This window comes from Lycium barbarum, chromosome 1 (assembly GCF_019175385.1).
Source record: "Lycium barbarum isolate Lr01 chromosome 1, ASM1917538v2, whole genome shotgun sequence".
In the NCBI taxonomy this organism is placed as follows: domain Eukaryota; kingdom Viridiplantae; phylum Streptophyta; class Magnoliopsida; order Solanales; family Solanaceae; genus Lycium; species Lycium barbarum.
In genome coordinates this window covers 81290165-81307656 of record NC_083337.1, presented here as the reverse complement: position 1 = coordinate 81307656, position 17492 = coordinate 81290165, and positions in this window count along the sequence as shown.

Here is a 17492-nt window from a genome sequence, read left to right as displayed (position 1 = left end):
TCATGGGTTTTCTAATCCACTGCACCAACTCGTTTCTACTTCTTTCATGTATCCTCTTGATATGCCGATATGTTTTTGAACTCTGGCCCTGAACTAATGAATTTCCTTTTCTAGCGCTTGAAATTGTTGTGATTCCTTTTTAAGCCTAATATAATATGGTCTCCCCCCCTTTAAGGGGCTCCTTATGCACCAATAGTCTTTTTGTGAAGTCTTCGTTTATACCTCACTCCTCATCTCTCTTTCCAGCTCTGTGCATAACATATCGAAGCTTCTCACCATAAGTTTTCCTTTCGTTTTGGGCCTATATCATCATCCTTGTCAATGTTCTCATATCTTCCTATCCACTATTAGTCCCTTTCACCCATTTAGCTCACTTACTCGAAATTTTCCTTAACTACGCCTTTACGTTGCAGCTGTGCGTCCATATTTTTCGAGCGTCCCACTACTTTTGTTCTTATCACAAAATCCTTACAGGTTACACTTCTTCTATCCTCACTTATCGAACCTTTGACTATATGTATGATGCTATGACTGAGCGGCCTCCCATGTACATTCCTTGCATCTCGTTCCATTTCCCCTAAGATCAAATCGTTCAGACCTCACATGAATTAACAGCGTCGACCCATTATCCTTATTCTTTCCTTGGTACGTAATCAGGTTCCTATCGCTAACTTGTTAAGGTATCCTTCTTACTCCTATGGTTAAAGATTTCCAATTATTTTGCTCCCAAATGTTCTCCTCTTCCTTTGACCAACCCACTAGTATATTTTTCCCTACTTTCATCCTTAGGTTCCTTCCTCCTCGAACACTTCTCTTTTCTTATTATTTGTCGTATGGGTTCTGAAGTTCGTGAAATATTCCTTGTTAACGCACAAATCTGTCCTATTCTTAGGTCACCCTCTCAGGAAAGCTCTTCCATGTCCGAGGCAATCACATTAATATAGCTACACATTTATTCCTTTATGTACCTTTCAAGGCCAAAGTCTTATAACATCGTCACTAAGCTTAGTCATTCCTTCTCTTACTTCACATTCCTTGTCGTGGTTACTATTCCCTTAGCCCTACTTATTAGAATAGGTCCTCGAACTTCATACACTCCTCTCCTGTTTCCTTTTACCACACTCTATCCCTTTTCACATGCCTACTTTGAGTTCTTACCCAAATAGGCTCGCGCTTTGCCAGTAGTTTCTCTTGGGAGCTTCACTCACTCAGGTTTCTTACCTTTCACCTTCTCCCGACACTTTGATCTCTTTGTTTTCCATCTACTCACTCTCTTTCTTTTCCAAATATCGTTGCATTAAAACTTTCCAATCTTAACCTGTAGTGAAAATGACATCAATTTACCTTGTAACACTTATATCAGTTATTTTTTTGCTGTCACTCGAACTTCGGTACCCTTACTTGATTAATACCTTCTTTACCGTAGTGCCGGTTGCTGGGACCCACATGTCCACCGATACAATCATAGGCCACAAATACTTCCAAACGCTATTCAAGCCTATCCAAATTTCCAGAGCTGTGACGCACTTTCTGTCTCTTCTCCAGTCTAGCCTACCTCGTCTTACGCGACCTCTTAAGGTTTCCAGCCATTCCGTATACTCTAGTTTCCCTTAGGTTACTCTAACTTCTCATTTGTCTCTTATGTCTGGATATATAGAATTTCTTGCATACTTCCCAGGGGGTCACCCATCCTAAAATTGCTCCCACCTTAGCATGTTTAACAACAAAACTTCGATGGAATCCGGTGCCTTAATGCTGATATAATCGCGTCCACTTCCTCGCATGACCTTTATTACATGTTCTGGGGCAAGTCGAAGTCTTACAGACTCCGAGACATTTCGTAACACGTCCTTTCTTTTACAATTACTATTTTACCCTTTTCAATTCCCAATGTTCACCTCCCACCTGTATGTATGACAACTTCCTGTCCTGGGCTTCCAGATTCCCGATGGTAGTGATCGCACCTTCATTGCCATGCCAAATCCATAACCTTTTTGAAACAACGCATCTCACTTATTACCTATTTACAGTATTTCCTTTCCACGCTTCTTCCTGTTAGGCGTACCCATTCTGGCAGAATCTCCTTTACCATTCCTACTATTCAAAATCTGTACGCAGCAAATATCGATAATACCTCCCAGAACATACGGCTATATGACACATTCCAACCATCCGGTGTTTCCAGTTTCAAGTAATAGAACAAATATATCAAGGCTTACTTCTGTGACATTCCATATCGCCACCCTCCTTCCGTCGTATGTAAGACTTATATAAGGAATTTCATTTCCTATGACTTGGCTCTATTGCACGATCTAAGACAGAAAGAAGGTCAACAATCCCTATATGCCCCGCAGCCTCCTGTTTATAAATGTGGCCGGCTTCACACCCATAAACAGGACTCTACCGGACACGACTTTGCAGACAACCCCCTAGGACAACCTGCTCTCATACCACTTTGTCACACCCCGATCTTACTAGGGTGTGATGGGATCCTGACCCCATACTCGGAGCCGAGCGAACCTGCTGACTCTTGTTACACACATAGTCTCTTTGAACTCTTAAACCACATATAATGAAATACATAGTAAAGCTTTCAAGATCTTTCCTTTCATCGTACTCAATTCAAATAAAATCCATTGTCACATGAAACTTGTAACATGAAACAGAATAACACATCGGCTGGTGGAGCATATTACAATACCGACATTCTATACCCATGACTCTGTCTGCAAAGTCTCTAACTTCGAACAAGACATCATAGCATAGTACTCTGACCCGGAAACACTCCAGGGCAAATGGAGCTTGCCAACTCCGCTGGAACATCTTCTATAATAGCTTCAACTCATCTGGGTGTACGTGCGCGACATGAAACGCAGCCCCAGAAGAAAGGGGGGTCAGTACGAGCAATGTACTGAGTATGTAAGGCATGAATAGTAACATAGTAAGAGATGTGATTATGAATAATAACAGAATGGAGATATAGAGCATATCATGGGGTAAAAGCGTAACCTGTACATCTGAGTGCCTTTTAGGCGGGTACCATGCATGCTTAGTGCTGCGGAACGTGCAGTGCAATCCATATATATATATACTTTACTTTCTTTGAAAACATTTCTTTTTAATAAATATAGAAAATAGAACATATCATATTGCCGAGGCGTCGGCAGCCGATCCATTTAACCACATATGTCCCGTGTCCGGGCATCCCGCGTCCGGGATGATATCATGTCATATAATACCAACTAATCAGGTGGATACGCGTATATAACGCTTTGGCCCTCTTTCCCATATACATATGCATGTATCATGTACATATATCAGCGTCTATAGTGCTCTGGCCCTTTTTCCCATATACATATACGTGTATCATGTACACATATCAGGGTCTATAACACTCTGGCCCTTTTTCCCATATTCCCCATATATATATATATATATATATATATATATACATATATCATATAGGCAGCATGCAGGAGAGCCCAAAGAAAGTCATGTATCTATCGGAGTGACGTAAGGTCGGTAACCTCCGATTATATTATGGAATAATCATCCCGACTTTGTCTCACCTTGAAGGAACAATTATTATAAGATGAGACTAGCAACGAATAACAGCGTACATAAACCGACACCTGAAGGCTCAGAAACAAGTTTCAGGTCAATCCGACTTAGTATAAAGAAGTTATGAGCGTTTGAAGTACAAAACCTTCTATGAACTTTTCGGAAGCAATTTTTTTTTGGGAAATCAAAGCAATAATCATATCAAGTACCTTTAGACATGAAATCATTCTTATCATAGGCATCATAAAAATATTCTCATCCTTGACATCAGCGTTGTCACTATGAAACATATCCATCGTTATTGTCATAAGAGCTTACAAAATCATAAACCTCTGTTTTGGTAGAATACGGACACTTTGGAAAAAAAAACATTTGCGAGTTATCGGGAATAGAATCATGACTTAGAATCATAAACATCTAACTTTTGAAAACAAGGAAAATATGGAAGCAATTATGAAATCATAGCATCGGAATCATGTCTTGAAAGAAAGGGACGAGGCTTAACATACCTGCTCAACGTCCTATTAGCTACGCTTAATTGTCCAAGCTCGTTATCGCTAGTCTACATTCTCTGATTTACATAATCATTAGATTCATCGTCACACACACTTGTCTTAGTCTTTCAAATAAATTCACTTATGATCTGCCGAAACTTCGGCAGCATCTCCCCTGTAAATACACCATCCCCGAGAATCTAACTCGGCCCAAATCATCAATCAACAATCCGAGAATTCAACTCGGCCAAACTATTAAGAACAATACCAACAATCGTGCCAACAACATCAACAATCAATTCAAGACGCATTCTAACATTAACAACCGTTGTCATACAATTCAACGACATTTCATTTATATTCAATTCAATTCACATAACATTCAAAACAACCCAATCAACATACTACTTCACCCGACACCTTCAAATTTCAACAAGAACAATAACAACCTATTTCCTTCTTTCAAATTCAATCACCACGACCCAACTTACAATCTTCCAAACAAATGTCTCACTTACAAGTTCATGAATTATATTTACAGCCTACACATTAGCAATATCATTCATTCTTATAATCATAAGAAACCATACTAATATCACATTAACTTCTTCCATAATCCACAAACGATTACAACTTCATTTCCAACCATTAAATCCTCATTTTTCATCATAGAATCTACCATAACAACAATTAAAATACTAAATAAAAATCACTTCTTCACACCTTATCAACATACATATATTCGGACACACTGTATACTTACATGTTTCATGAATTCCATCCATTTCTACATTCTTCAACATACCTAAATCATCTATAACACATGTAAAAGAAGATTGAACCTTACCTTGACTACTTGTCTTCTTACTTGGCTAGGGTTTATAAATCACCCAAATAAATGCTTGGCTTGCTCCAACAATCACTCCATGTTGTTAGGGACGTTCCACTTGGTTGAATTACTAGGAGAAAATAATTTTTCTTGATAGATTTCCATGGCACCAAATTTGGTCATGGTGGCCGAATACTCTCTCTTCCCTCCTTTTTTTTTTTCTTCAAGCTTTCTTGATTTAAAAGATGACTAGGTCTTATTTTGTCATCCATTGTCTCTCTATATATATATGACTTCTACCAATACAAAGTGGACACATGTCCCTTCTCCATGCTTCTCCAACCTTCTTAATTTAAAAGAGGAATATCTCTTAATTTGTCATCACTTGTCCATATATATATATATATATTGTTCCTACTTATACAAGGAGACACACCACACGGCCACTTGTGGCTTCATGACCATATTTTTTTTGAAATTCCCGTTTTGCCCCTGACCTTCCACAATATTACCATAGGCCACCTTATGAATTTCCTTTTTACCCTTAACCTTTCTCAATATTTCCATACTAATAAACAACTTGTATATTAAAATAATTTTGGAACATAGTCTTGCCCTTAACTTACCACGACCACCTTGAAATATCCAAATGTATAAAATACGGGATATAACATCCTCCCCCCCCTTTAGAACATTCGTCCTCGAATGTTCAACTGGCCTTATGGGGTGTTATAATATTTCGGGAGGGTCCCTCTTATAGTTGTTCTTTTCTTCATGCCCATTCCTTATCTTTTACCCTATTGTCCTTACAATCGAACTCCTCGGTCTTTACATGAATCCTCATTCCGTGTCATGGGTTTTCTAATCCACTGCACCAACTCGTTTCTACTTCTTTCATGTATCCTCTTGATATGCCGACATGTTTTTGAACTATGGCCCTGAACTAATGAATTTCCTTTTCTGGCGCTTGAAATTGTTGTGATTCCTTTTTAAGCCTAATATAATATGGTCTCCCCCCCCCCCCCCCCCCTTTAAGGGGCTCCTTATGCGCCAACAGTCTTTTTATGAAGTTTTCGTTTATACCTCACTCCTCATCTCTCTTTCCAGCTCTGTGCATAACATATCGAAGCTTCTCACCATAATTTGTCCTTTCGTTTTGGGCCTATATCATCATCCTTGTCAATGTTCTCATATCTTCCTATCCACTATTAGTCCCTTTCACCCATTTAGCTCACTTACTCGAAATTTTCCTTAACTACGCCTTTACGTTGCAGCTGTGTGTCCATATTTTTCGAGCATCCCACTACTTTTGTTCTTATCACAGAATCCTTACAGGTTACACTTCTTCTATCCTCACTTATCGAACCTTTGACTATATTTATGATGCTATGACTGAGCGGCCTCCCATGTACATTCCTTGCATCTCGTTCCATTTCCCCTAAGATCAAATCGTTCAGACCTCACATGAATTCTTGCTTCACACCATTGATTTCCAAATTAACAACGTCGACCCATTATCCTTATTCTTTCCTTGGTGCGTAATCGGGTTCCTATCGCTAACTTGTTAAGGTATCCTTCTTACTCCTATGGTTAAAGATTTCCAATTATTTTGCTCCCAAATGTTCTCCTCTTCCTTTGACCAACCCACTAGTATACTTTTCCCTACTTTCATCCTTAACCTTCCTTAGGTTCCTTCCTCCTCGAACACTTCTCTTTTCTTATTATTTGCCGTATGGGTTCTGAAGTTCGTGAAATATTCCTTGTTAACGCACAAATCTGTCCTATTCTTAGGTCACCCTCTCAGGAAAGCTCTTCCATGTCCGAGGAAATCACATTAATATGGCTACACATTTATTCCTTTATGTACCTTTCATGGCCAAAGTCTTATAACATCGTCACTAAGCTTAGTCATTCCTTCTCTTACTTCACATTCCTTGTCGTGGTTACTATTCCCTTAGCCCTACTTATTGGAATCGGTCCTCAAACTTCATACGAGTCTCCTGTTTCCTTTTACCACACTCCATCCCTTTTCACATACCTACTTTGAGTTCTTTGTTATGTCCCGTGTTTTCGCATATTTGGAAATCGAGAAAAAAATGAATAAGACCTGTGTGTTATAAGGAAATATTTTGATTCTAGATAATATGACTATGTTGGTTATGAAACTATTGGTACTAAGTCATTGGGGAAGGCCGAGGGTAAATTTGGAATTTCCTAAATTAGTTTCGGGAATTTCAAAACGAGATTTTTTCGAATTGGGCCAAGAAAAAGATTGAAGCCCAAGTGTTAGGGGTGGCCGGCCAAGAGGCCATGGCCCAAGCCCCATTTGTAGGGTCATGTGATTTCCATGTGACCCATTTAATCAAGTATATATCCATGTTTATCTCTAAGAAATTCAAGGAAAAATCAAAACATATCATTGAGAGCTCCAAGCCCCTATTCGGCCGAACCCTCTTAGAAAAAAAAAATTTTCCTAGCCTTGATTTGATCCTAAAAATCTTGTTCTTTCCATATTTGTAGTGTACTCAAGAAGCTCTTCAACGTGATATAATTTATTTGGCGGAAGAATCACGTTTGCGACAAGTCGGATTTTCAAGAAAAGGTAAGATTTTTTCCACTTTGATGTTATGGAATTTGTATGAATATGATAAGGATTAAGAATAGACGAGAACTTCGTAGTTTTGGTGTGTGTATGGAATCGTGGGTGTGTGCGTGTGTGGTGTTGTGGCCGTGAGCTACAAGGAGTAGAAGGCAAGGTGAATTTGATTTGTTTAGTTGATTAGTTGTGTCGTTGTGACATTTATAACGTAAACGAATGTTTAACGAAATGAATTGGTATTGAAAGTGGTGGCGGATTATTATGGAAAAGTATATGATTTCGGTATATTTGTGTATATCCTTGTATAATTATGATATTAAGATTTCAAATGTGACTTATGGTTGTTGTTAATGAATTTGGAATAAAACAATGCGAGTTAGTAAGTTCGTCGTAGTTGTTGACGTTTGGGATGCAATATGGGAAGTAGCGAATTGTTTGAACTTATGTATATTGCTTGGAATATTATTGGGACGTGTTTGAATAATCTTGAATGAGTAAATGAATACAATAATGTGGACATTAGTTTGGTATTGTGAAGTTTGAATGAAAGTTGTCAACTTATATAGAAAGGAAGAATATTGAAGTTAGAGTGCTTTAGTTATGGTTTAGGATGTTTGTGATGTTTGGGTTGTTGTGTTGATGTATATTGAGCCGAGCTAAGTCTCGGGGGTGTTAGATATATAGGGGAAATGCTGCCGAAATTTCGGTAGACAAAAATGAAGTTAGGGAAATTCTTAAGCCTTAGAATCTCTAATTGGTAACTTTGACCATTTGCAGATTCTGTACGAAACGGGACTTGAGTTTGGGGTGAGCATAAGACGTCCATAAGGTATGTAAAGCTTCCCACTTCTTCGTTTGGCATGTCTTAGTATGTTAGGTGAATATTGGAACCTCCGGAGCATTTCTGCTCCTCGAAACCCGATCTACAAAACGACTACTATTCATTCAATTCAATTGAAGCCTAAAGGCTCTATTTTGGCTAGAATGCAACCAAATGTTCGAAACCTATCGAAATGTGATCGGGTCACTTTGAAATAATTATGTATGATCTTTTGGCCTTTAAATGTTCGTAAATTATGTTCGCCACCTCAATTTGACTCGAGGTGGGCCCGCTAACCCCGAGACGCCCTATTTGTCCTATTGGGCTCCCTTTTTGGATGAACTTCGATATGAGATCTTCGACCTTGAAACTTCCCTCTATGAAATATGTTTTGACTATTATGATATGTTAAGTTTCGTTTGAGCCATACGTACCACTTTGGAAATAATTTGTGAGATAAACTTTCGTATGAACTAATCATTCGACTATTTTGGTTTATGAAATGACTTATGAGATTATTAAGTTTTGAAAGGCTATTTTGAAATATAAATTGCATTTGTTCGCTCACGACTCCGCTCGTGCCTTACTATGACTTCGTTCACCGGTTCCCGGGCCGGTTATGATTCATGCGCCCTATGCTAATTCGGTCGTATGCTGTGTTACGGTTCCCGAGGCCTCGCCATAGGGTCGGGTTTCGTTTGGAGTTATGCTGTGATATGGCTAGTGATGCGATACGCTCACTTATGTTTGTGTTCGGGGAGGTACGGAGATTCGAAACCTTCTGGTGTTATGCTGTGTGTGGCGCCAGCGTCGGGGTGGCGACCACGTTCTTGAGCGTTTGCATGATTTCGTTTGCATTATGTATATGTATATGATTTGATACGGATTTTGATATACTGATTGGTACTTCCCTTTGATATCCGGTTTGCTTTCAGTTTTGGCTCATATTTCTGTACTCCGTGCTTTACATACTCAGTACATATTTCGTACTGACCCCCTTTCTTCGGGGGCTGCGTTTCATGCCCGCAGGTACAGACATTGGTGATCCTCCACTGTAGGCTTCACTCTCTGCTCTTTCGGAGTACTCCTTCTTGAGTCGGAGTCCACTTTTGGTATAGTCTTCTTTTGCTATGTATATATTTTGTACATTTGACTATTTGGGTACGGCGGGGCCCTGTCTCGCCATATGTCTTTGTTTTGAATTCGTAGAGGCCTGTAGTCATATATGTGGGGCGAGGGTCCTATGTATGTTTGTTTGATTTTGTTTTCTGGTCTTACAGCGGTCAGTTTGTTATGATGGCCCTAAATGGCCCTTATGCTTATATTTGCACTTATGACCGGCGATGTCTATTCCGCCGCTCCGTTTGGATTCGATATGACATTATGATTTGTGCGACCGCTTAAGACATATTTTGATATAAACTATGTTGATATGACTTTTATGAAATTCTGAAATACGTTCGGATTTGGTAAATGAATATGTGATTTGGTCTGGGTACCCAGGTAGGGTGCCAGTCGCGGCCCACGGGGCTGGGTCGTGACAAAAGTGGTATCAGAGCAGTTTGTCCGCGGAATGTCTACAGGCCGTGTCTCGTAGAGTCTTGTTTATCGATGTGTTGTGCACCTCATCTATAAACAGGGAACTACAGGGCATTTAGGATGTTACTTTCTTTGGAATCTTAGATCGTGCGATAGAGCTGTGCTATTAGGATGATTCTGATCTGACTCGCTATTGTGTTTGCAGTGATGCCTCCGAAGAAGGCAACAGCGGCCCAGAAGGGCAAAGCGAGGATGGGAGAGATTAGTCAGGCACAGCGATCTACCCGGGCTCGTGTTTATGATTTGCCTGAGGTTGTGCCTCATTCTGAGGGGTCTGCTACACCCCCACTAGTACAGCCTGGAGCAGGACCTTCAGCAGCTCCAGAGGTCCGTGTACCCGCTCCTGAGACTCCAGCTCCTCAGCCAGGGGCGGAGGACAGGACCCTGAGAGAGGCGGTACAGTTGCTGACTACACTGGTAGCAGGACAGGCTCGCAGACGCGGGCGGGGGGATGATGATGATGATGACAGGCGGGACAGCCTGAGAGTTCGGGAGTTTTTATTATGTGGCCCTCCAGAGTTTTTCGGGTCTAAGCCCGACGAGGACCCCCACGACTTTATTCGGGGGATGCGGCGCTCACTGGACTTGGTCAGGGCTTCAGAGACCGAGTCGGTCGAGCTGGCTTCGCACAGACTTCGAGATGTTGCCACTCACTGGTACGAGACTTGGGAGTTATCTAGGGGTGAGGGTGCTCCCCCAGCTACGTGGGATCAGTTTGTGATTGCTTTCACCCGCCACTTTCTACACCCAGAGTTGCGGCGGGCACGGGCCGACCGATTCTTATATTTGCAGCAGAGGGGTCGGAGTGTTCGCGAGTATAATCTTGAGTTTGATTCTCTGGCCCGATATGCACCGGCCGTGGTAGCAGATATGTCCGATCGGATGCACAGATATGTTATGGGATTGGATCGGTATTTGATCGACGGCTGTATGGCAGTGTCATTACAGACAGATATGGACATTGCACGACTTCAGGCCTATGCGATGGGTATGGAGGATCGTCACAGGTCTGATCATTCTGGTAGAGATCGGGATAGGAGGCCGCCCAAGAGGGCTAGGTCCGCAGGTTATTCCGGGGATTCTCGAGGCGGACAGCCTCAGCAGCAGCAGTCAGGCAGACAGCTACCTCCGTCCGGCCGGAGTACTCAGTCGGGCAGCCGAAGATTTGACAGTGCAGGACCGTCTGGGGCCGGTCAGAGCTCCAGAGCGGCAGGTTCACAGGTATCCAGAGGTCCCAGCCAGGCCAGATGTTATGTCCCGTGTTTTCGTATAATTGGAAATCGAGGAATAATTACGACTTGTGTGTTATAAGGACATAATTTAATTTTAGTGAATATGACTATGTTGGTTGGGGAATCTTTAATGTTAAGACATCGGGGAAGGCCGAGAATAAATTTGGAATTTCGAAAATTAGTTTCGGGAATTACAAAACGGGACGTTTTATGAATTGGGCCAAGGAAAATACAACACAAAATTTAGGCCCAAAGAATGGAGGGTGGCCGGCCTTAGCCATGGCCCAAACCCATTATTTTGATGTCATGTGCATAGCACATGACTCTTAAAAGGATATATATCATATATAATTGGATAATTATCAAGAACCTTCAAGAAAACACAAAGCAAGAAAGAAAGAAAAAGAGAGGGCAATTCGAGTTTGAGAGGAGAAAAGAAAGAAAAGAAAGAAAAAAATTTTGGAGCCAATTCCTTGGTTTTAAAGTTCATCTCTTGTGAAATTATTATCAAGTACAAAGCCCTCTACAAGTTGATATAAGTGTTGCGGCAAGAAAACAATTCTTATCTCCAAGTGAAGGACTTAAAGAAAGGTGAGGATTTCATGCTTTTGTTATGTTATGAATGGTATATGTATGTTGTAGTATGTGTGAATGAATGGAAAACATGGGAATTTTGTGTGTTGGGACTAAGTGTGTGTTAGCCGTAGGTAAGCATGTATATTGCATGGTTTTGGTGGCTTGAATTCATGTTAGAATCTAGTATGTGATGGTAGAAATTGTATTAGAAATGAAAGTTGAATGAATTGGGTGGAATTGGAAAAAAATGAATGTTGGCCGTGGCTATGGAAGAAGTTGGAATGGTGATAAATTGTTTTGTTTGATATGTTAGTTGTATGGTTATGATCCTTATAAATTAAATGATGTAAGTTTGCATTGATTTGGAAGTGTTGGAAGAATTATGGCATTGAACTTGGTTGTATGTCATTATGGGAAATTATGCGAATTTATATAGTTTTTGTATAATTGTGAAAGTAAGATCATAGGATGTAAATTGATGTTGTTGTTAGTGAATTCGGAATGAACGACGCAAGTTAGAACGTTCGTTGTAAGTTTTGATGTTTTGAAAGAATTATGGAAAGTAATGAATCTTGGGCAATTTCGTATATGGCTTGGAATATATTTGGAATGTTATTGAATAATCTTGAATGAGTGAATGAATACAATAATATGGATATAGATTTGGAGTTTTGGAAGTTTGAATGAAAAGTTGCCAACTTAGGTAATAAGGTAGAACTTTGAAGCTAGAGTGGTTTGATTATGATTTGTGTTGTTTGATGATGTGTGGGCTGTTGTTGTTGATGTATTTGGAGCCGAGCTAAGTCTCGGGGGTGTTAGATTTATAGGGGAAATGCTGCCGAAATTTCGGTAGACAAAAATGAAGTTAATGGCATTTTTAAGCCTAAGAATCTCAATTGGTAACTTTGACCATTTGCAGATTTCAGACGAAACGGGACTTGACTTTTGGGAGAGCATACGACGTCTGTAAGGTATGTAAAGCTTCCCACTTCTTCGTTTGGCATGTCTTAGTATGCTAGGTGAATATTGGAACCTCCGGAGCATTTCTGTTCCTCGAAACCCGATCCACAGAAAAGTTACTATTCATTCAATTCAATTGAAGCCTAAGGGCTCTATTTTGGCTAGAATGCCACCAATCGTCCGAAACCTATCGAAATGTGGTCGGGTAACTTAGAAATGATTATGTATGAACTTTTGGCCCCTAAATGTTCGTAAATTATGTTCGCCACCTCAATTCGACTCGAGGTGGGCCCGCTAACCCCGAGACGCCCTATTTGTCTTATTGGGCTGTCCTTTTGAATAAAGTTTGAAATGATACCTTCGATTTTGGAACTTCCTCCTACGGGACGTGTTTTGAATATTACGATACGCTAAGTTACGTTTTGAGCTATACGTACTATTTTGGAAACGTTTTGTGAAATGAAACCTTGTATTCGATTATTTTGTATTATGAAATGACTTATGGGATTACTCTGTTTGAAAGACTATTTTGAAGTATGATTTGCATCTGTTTGCTCACGACTCCGCTCGTGCCTTATTATGACTTCGTTCACCGGTTCCCGGGCCGGTTATGATTCGTGCGCCTTACAATAATTCGGCCGTATGCTGTGTTACGATTCCCGAGGCTTCGCCATAGGGCCGGGTTCCGTTTGGAGTTATGCTGTGATATGGCTCGTGATGCGATACGCTCACCTATGTTTGTGTTTGTGTTCGGAGATACGGAGATTTGAAACCTTCTGGTGTTATGCTGTGTGTGGCGCCAACGTCGGAGTGGCGACCACATTCCTAAGCGTTTGCATGATTTCGTTTGCATTATGTATACGTATATGATTTTAATACGGATTTTGACATCCCGATCTGTACTCCACTTTGTTATCTGATTTGCTTTCAGCTTTGATCCATATTTCTGTACTCCGTGCTTTACATACTCAGTACATATTTCGTACTGACCCCCTTTCTTCGGGGGCTGCGTTTCATGCCCGCAGGTACAGATATTGGTGATCCTCCATTGTAGGCTTCACTCTTTGCTACTTCAGAGTACTCCTTCTGATCCGGAGTCCACTTTTGGTACAGACTTCTTTTGCTATGTATATGCTCTGTATATTTGACGATTTGGGTACGGCGGGGCCCTGTCTCGCCATAAGTCTGTGTTTTGAGTTCGTAGAGGCCTGTAGTCATATATGTGGGGCGAGGGTCCTATATATGTTTGTTTGAGTTTGTTTTTCTGGTCTTAAAGCGGTCCGTTTGTTTTGATGGCCCTAAATGGCCCTTATGCTTATGTTGCACTTTTGACCGGCGATGTCTATTCCGCCGCTCAGTTTGGATTCGATATGACATTTTGATTTGTGCGACCGCTTAAGACATATTTGATATAAATTCTGTTGATATGACTTTTATGAATTTTTGGAATATGCTCGGACTTGGTAAATGAATATGCGGTTTGGTCTGGGTACCCAGGTAGGGTGCCAGTCGCGGCCACGGGGCTGGGTCGTGACAAAAGTGGTATCAGAGCAGTTTGTCCTCGGAATGTCTACAGGCCGTGTCTCGTAGAGTCTTGTTTATCGATGTGTTGTGCACCACATCTATAAACAGGAAGCTACTGGGCATTTAGGATGTTACCCTTCTTTGGATTCTTAGATCGTGCTATAAAGCTGTATGATTAGGATGATTCTCCCCTACGAATTGCTGTATCTACAGCGGGGCTCCAAAGAGCAGAAGTGTCGGTATTTGGAAAAAAAAATGTTTCTGACCCTCTTCCTGCAGGTGATTGTAGGTTGATAAATAATGAAGAGGAGTGCTTCAGATGATGGGGTTGGGGGTGCTAATAAGGCCCCTAGGACATCACCAGGACCGAGTAGACAGATCCCCAACTACTCGATTGAGACCGACCCTTCGGAGGATCGAGAGACAATTCCTCCAGAGCTTTTGATCCCCGGAGCAGAGGCTCCCAGGGAAGACAGTTATGACACCGACCCTTCGGAGGACCCAGCGACGATACCTCCAGAGTTTCTTGCTCCTAGGGAGGAGGATAGCCCCGAGGCTGAGCCACTCGAGCATTCCTCTGGGACGCCGGAGGAGGAGATTCCCGAGGATGTGCCAGCAGCTCCGGTAGTGGAGCAGTATGTTAGACAGGCTTCCCCAGAGAGTGTTACGCCCTATTCCAGCCCTTTGTCCTGGCCGTCGGTGAACCAGGAATTGCCAGGCTACCTACACTCCTCCGATTCAGATGCAGGAAATAGTGGGGGCCAGTCGGACGACGAGGATGAGGGACACAGTTCCCACGGCAGCTCCCCAGGTTAGACTCGAGATTGATAAGTATAAACATATAAGTTTCCTAGAATTTTCGATATGTGTATGATATCTGTAAAACGTTGTTCAATTGCGATAACGGAAATTTAAAAGGATTAGAGACCTAGTGACCCAAGGCAAGGGCGACTGAGATGTCCCCACCGTCAGTGTGAGTCTGGAAATCCCGGATGAAAGTAAACAGGAAAGTGCCTCCGATGCTGTTTGAGTTGGGCACGTGTGGTAAGTGTCGACGACGTTATAATTCTTATTTGAAGTCATCAGCCACGTGTGGCTGCGATACGACATGATATGATATGTATGTATGTGTATATGAGTTGGCCCTGTGAGGCATGATTGGTATTTTCTGGTGTACAGGTTTTGGATAGTAAGAAAAACAGAGGAACCTCTGCCCAAATTTTTCCAGAAATATGGAAGTAAATATGTAGACTAAGTACAAAGAGGTCCCGCGATACTTGTCGGACTTTAGTTTTCCTCGGTCGGTGGCCGGAGAACACCTTACGGTGATATTCTTATCAGATTCCACCGACTATTTGGAGGCGGAATTCGTGGGACGAAGACTTAAATCCGTGGGTTACCCGTAATCATATGTATATGTGTATGAAAGTGAATGTTTAAGATTCAGAAGGGCGACATGGTAATGGTACGACTTAACCGGGGATGGGACCCGCTACAAAAATTTTCTGAAAATTTGCTAAGACCTCGATCTGCCCTAAAATTACGTGACAAAGCCGGGCGGGACAATCGACGAAATTATATCAGCCCTAACGCGTCAAAATGCATGAAAGTTCCGGGGTTAAGCGTGCTCAAGCCAGAGCAATTCTGGGATGGGTGACCCCCTGGGAAGTAATGTAAAGTTTTTCATAAGTGAGAGTGCGATAAGTATAAATGGAAATTTGGGGTAACCAGCAGGTAAATAGAATGTGTGTGGAGGAATTGGTGCCCTTTTGGGAGTCGCGCAGAACGAGGCGGACTAAATGGGCAAAAAGGAAAAGGTACAACATCGCTTGGGGAATTGAGCGAATTCGAATAACGGTCAGAGACGCCCGCCAGTAAGATATGAGTAAATGTATGTGTATGTGTGTATGTATGATTTTCGTTTGGTGCCCATGTGGGTTAAGAGCCGGGACCCGGCAACTAATGTTATGATAGACGGAAGGTTTTACTAAACCGAATACATGAAGCGAAGCGGGGGGCGACGATCCAAAAGTTGTCAAGGGATGGAAAATCCCTAAGTACATTATAACTCAGTTTGGAATGACGATGTCTGAAAGAGAAAATGAGTATGGAGGGTAGGAAAGATGAAAGGTAAGCAGTGTGAATAAGTGGAACCTTTGAAAGAGTCTATACGCGACACGCAAAACGATTTGTGTGACAACTTGGTGAATAAGTTTGCAAATAAAGGGGAAATTTCTCGTGAATTATTGGAGCCTTAATAGGAGCGATCTGATTCTAATTCGACATTCTATCTGTTGTGCTTCTGCACTCCCGATTCCGATAAGGCTCTGTCTAGTACGCCTCTGTATTTCTGAGCTCGATTATGTTCCCGTCTGATGAATCTTTGTGCGTCTGATTCTGGATACGTTTCTGTCTGGCACACCTCTGTATGTCTGACTCTGGATATAAATCCGTCTGATATGTTTCTGTGCGTTTGATTTTGATCACGCGTATGTTTGATACATTTCGGTCTGTCTGGTCACGACTCTGTATGATACAATTCTGTACATTTGATTTTGATTTCGAATCTGTCCGATATGATTCCGTACGTCTGACCCCGACTATGAATCTGTCTAATATGTCTCCGTGTGTTTGATTCTGATTACGAATCTGTCTGATACGCCTTCGTACGTCTGACTCCGATCTCAGATTTGTCTGATATACTTCCGTACCTCTGATGTTGACTATGAATCCGTCCGATATGCTTATACGCGTCTGGCCCTAGTTCTGAATCTGTTTGGCATGAAGTGTCTGGTATGAAGAGGGGTTACGATAATGTGGTAGGGAACTCAGCAGTGCAATAAGGAATGATACTAGGATGTCTGGAAAGCGTTCGTTTGTTATAAGAATATATCTTATGGTTCGGATTACGTGGGGTATGAGAAAATGTATTATGAAGGCATTTGAATCAGTGATGTGAAAAATTTACCCCCCCTAAAGTTAGTAAAGGAGCCGTGTCGGAAAAATAAAAAAAGGACAACTATAAAGAGAACCCTCCCGGAGCAGTATGACGCCCCATAAGGTCGATTCAACATTCGAGGACGAATGTTCTAAAGGGGGGGAGAATGTTATGTCCCGTGTTTTCGTATAATTGGAAATCGAGGAATAATTACGACTTGTGTGTTATAAGGACATAATTTAATTTTAGTGAATATGACTATGTTGGTTGGGGAATCTTTAATGTTAAGACATCGGGGAAGGCCGAGAATAAATTTGGAATTTCGGAAATTAGTTTCGGGAATTACAAAACGGGACGTTT